This window comes from Cupressus sempervirens, chromosome 5 (assembly GCF_028749045.1).
Source record: "Cupressus sempervirens isolate cs-2001-9-10 chromosome 5, ASM2874904v1, whole genome shotgun sequence".
NCBI classification, from domain to species: Eukaryota; Viridiplantae; Streptophyta; class Pinopsida; order Cupressales; family Cupressaceae; genus Cupressus; species Cupressus sempervirens.
This window is the reverse complement of record NC_143122.1, coordinates 772778401-772784400: the sequence shown is the minus strand read 5'-3', so window position 1 is coordinate 772784400 and position 6000 is coordinate 772778401.

Genomic DNA, 6000 nt, shown 5'->3' with positions numbered 1-6000 from the left:
TAATAAAAACCCCATAGAGCACCAAGTTCAATGGGATCCAAAACATAAAGAATCAAAAAAATGATTTACGCCTCCCATTTTATAAATAATGATTAATTACTTAGAAAATTACCAAAAGAAGAGTCTTACAACTTTTCTAACAAGAAATGTCATTTCCAAGAGCAAAGCTCCCACATAAAGCCCATTGGCTTAATAAATTAATAAACTATTAAAACTAGTAGTCGCACACTTTTGTGCATGCAATGGTGAGCCCGTAGGAAGATTAATTTTCTAAGAATGTATAATAATTTGCATAGAAGAAAATATGAATACATGATTGAGTTGAAAAGTAAGCAAGGTCAAAAAAATGAAAGTTTAAAATCTACTAAAGAGAACTTTAGATTATATTTTTACAGAGCTAAAATATCTATTGAAGAATAAGTTAGTTTTTAGTTTTGGAAGTTTCTACAAGAATGTTTTAGACAATTAGCTCCAAAATTTGTAATATATAAATAATACATTCTTGTAAACTTATAAATATGCTACAAAATCAATCATCACCTTTTGAAAACAATTGAGTGTTCATTTAGGCGATGGAATGATTTTGCAATGAAAGTAGTATTATTTATCTTCAAATAAAAATTGCATTAGAAAAAACAACAATAATTAGTTTAAATTATAATATTAAAGAAACATCAATTAATCTTTCATTTCTAAATTAATTTTACTCATGTGCATGTAAAATAACATTTTTTACCCATTAAATTAGTAGAATAAAATGTTAAAACAATCATTTAGTGAACTCTTGTTAATGGTAATTGATAACATGATAGCAATATTAATTTCATTAAGAAAGGACATGAAAATCAATATCCAATATCTTTGTCTTTTTCCTCTTTTTACTTTTAAATTTATTTTTATCTTCTATTATTTTTATTTTCGAACTCCTATTTTACTTTCTAATTTCAATTTTACTTTCTAACTTTAAATTTTTAAGTGAATATCAGATATTATATATAAACAATACAAAAAAAATAGAAATTTTAAAAATGTAATATTCAATTACAAATGACTTAAATATGTTTTATAATTAATTTAATAAAATTTAGATTACATTAAAATTAGAAACATTTATAAGAAGATATATTATTTTAAATTATTCATTATTAATAACTTATTAAACTTTATAACTTTTAAACTTAAAATCAAACTTCTTAATATAATTAAATAAATTCAAATAAGTGAGGAAATATTGATGTAGTTTAATAATAGGATAAATAAAAGTAATTTGTATTTATTGGATACTTTTTTTAACAAGGGCCATGTAGTGCATGTACTTGTCGTAAAATGAAAGTATAATAGTTATTGAATAGTATAATAATTAATAGATATAGTAAATGAAAGACTAAAACATAGACTTATAATATTTATTAATTATGTATTATATAATAATTTAGTATCATAAGATATCTTATATTTTAGTAAAAAAAATTGATATTTTATTATAAGTGAAATCTATATATGACTTCATTTTTTAAAATGAAAGGTGTATTTTATAAAATAGATTTTTTTGAACATGTATTGAAAGTTTAAAAAAATAGATTTGAAATAGTAATGTACATTGAAAAAAGTGGAAGTATAAATTAACTATTTAGTAATAACTTATAAATAATTTTATTTAAGGATAGAAATATTAAATAGTAATAAGACATAATAACTATCAAAAAATATAGCCAAAAAAAAACAATACGAAGAAGCATCCGAAAAAAATGGGGTCTTATAAGACCAAATTAAATGAAACAATCATTGTTGAGACAAATAGTTATAATAATAAATTATATTAATGAATTCATATATAAACTTAAGAAATATTTCATCAATAAAAAAAAGTTCATTATGATTGGTTGATAGATTATAAACTAATTTAGTAAAAGTGCAGAACTGAATGAAATAGTACTAGCCTATGACAAGTACAATAACTCTAAATTATTATCTTAAAACACATGGTAAATTGTATAAGTTGAGGGTAATTCTATTTAATGGATATATTATTAATAAAAATATGAAAAATGGGCCATCATGTCTAAATTTGAAATTACATACTTTCAATCAAAATTTTTGTATAAATTAAACTAATGGATTTCGAGAAAATAATACTCAAAACAAAACACAATTTACTAATGGATTTCAAGAAAACAAAACACAATTTTTTATAGAGCAGAAAATTAAATGACCAAAATCCAATTACATTGTTAACTTAGTAATCAAATGCAGTTGAGAAACAACAAATAACACAATAACATAAAAAAAATCAAAATAGAACAATCAATAAAGAGGAAGAAGAATTAAGAAACTAAAATGAAATCTCTAAATTTACAAAATTTGTAATAAATATCTTAACACAAGATGATAATTACAACTTCATGACATCGAGAATTACCACAATCTAACCAAGCACCAGCCATTAACATTTTCAAAGTATGCAGATTTACAAACACCTTCCAAAAGTGATTAACAAATATGATCACCTTTATTCATTTAGTTTTTGGCTTTCATATACAAAAACACTCATCAACTGATGGATTTCAAGAAAACACAACTCAAAACAAAACACAATTTACTAATGGATTTCAAGGAAATAAAACTAAAAAAAAAACAAGTTTTTTTACAGAGCAGAAAATTAAATGACCAAAATCCAATTACATTGTTAACTTAGCAATCAAATGCAATTGAGAAACAACAACTAACACAATAACAAAAAAAAATCAAAATAGAACAATCAATAAAGACGAAGAAGAATTAAGAAACTAAAATGAAATCTCTAAATTTACAAAATTTGTAATAAATACCTTAACACAAGATGATAATTACAACTTCGCAATATCGAGAATTGCCACAATCTAACCAAGGACCATTGATTAACATTTTCAAAGTATGCATATTTACAAACACCTTCCAAAAGTGATTGACAAATATGATCTCCTTTACTCATTCAGTTTTTGACTTTGATATACAAAAACACAAATCAGATAGAAGAAAAAAACAATGAAAAATAAAGAACAAAATCTCTTACAAGAATTCCTATTTATCTATATTGCTTGATGCTTAATCTAACTCCCCAAAAACTCTCAAATATTTTTCAAAAATGATAAGATGATGAATGTGATATATATATATATATATATATATATATATATCAAAACCAAAAGTAACTTACTATTTCAACATTGATTTTTTCTATTTTTTCATTTGAAAAAAAATGGGCAGAAACACATAAGCATTTTACAATGCCAAAAAAAACTACTCGAAAAATGGTCTTACAACTTTTCCATCAAAAAATATAATTTCTAGGAGCAAAGCTCCCACACAAAGCCTATCGACTTAATAAAAATAAATTTTTTTTTAGAAAATTGGACAAAAATTTAGAAAGTAAATCAAGTTCTAGAAACAATATTGAATTTTAGAAATAAGTCGAACTTTACAAACTAAGTCAAACTTTTAAAATTAGAATCAAAAGATGGTTTAGAAATAAATTCAAACTTTGAAAGTTAAGACATGCGAGAGAGAGTGAGACAATGTAATGAGGGTGAGAGATCAAGTAGAGGGGGGGGGGAGGGGGTAAGAGGCATAAGGTAGACATAGAGAGAGTATGGGAGATAAAGAGATGTGAGGGAGTGGAATTGAGAAAGAGTGAGACAAGGGGATATATGGCTACAAACATTAGGTTGACATAGAGAGATATGATGTAGATAAATAATGGGGATGGGGAGACATATGAGGTAGATAAAGAGAATAATTAGGGCATAGAATGCATGGACATGGTTATTAGGGATGGAAGAGGGGGATGGGGGACAGAGTGAGAGTGAGAGAGTGAGAGTGGTGACACATTTTGTTAAACAAAATTAATTTCTAACAATAATAAATGAAACTAAACTCAAAGATGAAACTAAATTAAATCATGGCACTAAAATAAATTAAATACCATTGGTAAACCTGATTGGCATATGAAAACAAATTGGTGGTTAGATTTTCAAAGTTTTACAAATTCAATATTATATTTATTAGCTAAATTATTAAAATTTGTTAAATTGAATTATTTTAAATTATATTTCATAATATATATATATATATATATATATATATATATGTGGTGAATATGTTATATACTATTTTGAATAATATTGTGTTAATAAGATATTACATTTCAATTATTTTGATTTTAAATAAAAATAATAAAAATATAAAATATATTGAATTAAAAGTTAACAACTACCTAATTGGGATTTGAACAACCACTACTTCACTGTAAACATTTATGAAAGGTGAGAATTCTCAAAGCTTTAGCCTTAGTAACTCTCAGCTTCCACACACACACACATAAATGTATGGGTAAGTGCAAGAAGTTGGGTCTCACTTTTGAGAAAAGAGCGGAAATGTTAAATTTTCTATTTTTGAAATTTGTTATCAATTGATGTCAAAATTTGATACATTTAGAGATTGAATATAAACAAACTTTAGAAATAAAGATTGTAGTGATTGAAATCTACTTTTTGAATATGTAATTTATTTGTGTACCCATATGATTTTTTATTTTTTTAAATTTTTTTGTATGGATCTTTAAAAATCATTTTTTTAAAATGTTTGTTTTAGGACCATACTACACTTGTGTACAAACACCATAATTTGATAGAAATAAATGTAGTTTTGTAAATCCCTTTAAATGAAGTTACTTAACACACCAAAGAATGATGGAAATATTTTTCTATAATTTTTAATCGAATTAAATTTTTATTATTAATTTTGAATTGGGTAAAAAGATAAATTTTAAAACCTCTCATGTATGGACAGCATAATTTGATCAAATTTTCATTTTTTTCAAAAAGTATTATTTTTAACTTCAAAAGAATTGTATGTAGATTAATGACATATAAATTAATTTAAGAAAAACCATAAAATGAAAAAAATTATTCAAGTTTTAGTGAACCTTGCTATTTTACTTTTAGGCACCATCTTTGATAAAAAAAAAATACAAAATTAGTAAATAAAATCATAACACTATAAAATTTATATTTATGAAATCAGGATAGTGAGAACTCTAATGGATTTTTATTTCATAAATTTTTTTGATAGGGAAGATCCCTAAAAATTATGGCATAGCCTTAATTTGTCAATTCAATGCCTTGGCCAAATCTTGAGAGGTGAAGGCATAGGCTTGGTCTCACCAAGCCTATTCGGAACTGAAGTCTAAGGTAGGATGAAAAAACCCTGCCCCATGTTGTAAGGAACGACACCCATTTTGAAAAAGTATTTTTCAAATTTAAAATGCATTTTAAATCTCAAATAAATAAATAAATTTTTAAAATAATAGGCACCCATTATCAAAAAATTATTTATTTATTTATTTATTTCAAAAATAAATACCCATTTTTTGAAAATAAAAAATGGGCACCCAATTTTTTTTAAAATGGTTGCTTATTTTTTGAAATTTGGATCAGGTATCCAAGCCTAATACAAATGTCTGTTTCTAGAAGAACATTATATATATATATATATATATATATATATATATATATATATATATATATATATATATATATATATATATATATATATATGTATATATATATATATATATATGTATATATATATATATATATGTATATATATATATATATATGTATATATATATATATATATATGTATATATATATACATGTATATATATATATGTATATATATATATATACATATATATATATATATACATATATATATATATGTATATGTATATATATATGTATATATATATACATATATATGTATATATATATATAGATATATATGTATATATATGTATATATATATATATATATGTATATATATATATATATATATATATAAAATCATACATTAAAACTTTCTTTTTTTTTAAAATAAAAAATAATGATTTCCATTTGATATTTCTTGACATGTTCTACATAAATTATATCTGTAAAAACAAGGTTGAGATTGTTTTATCAT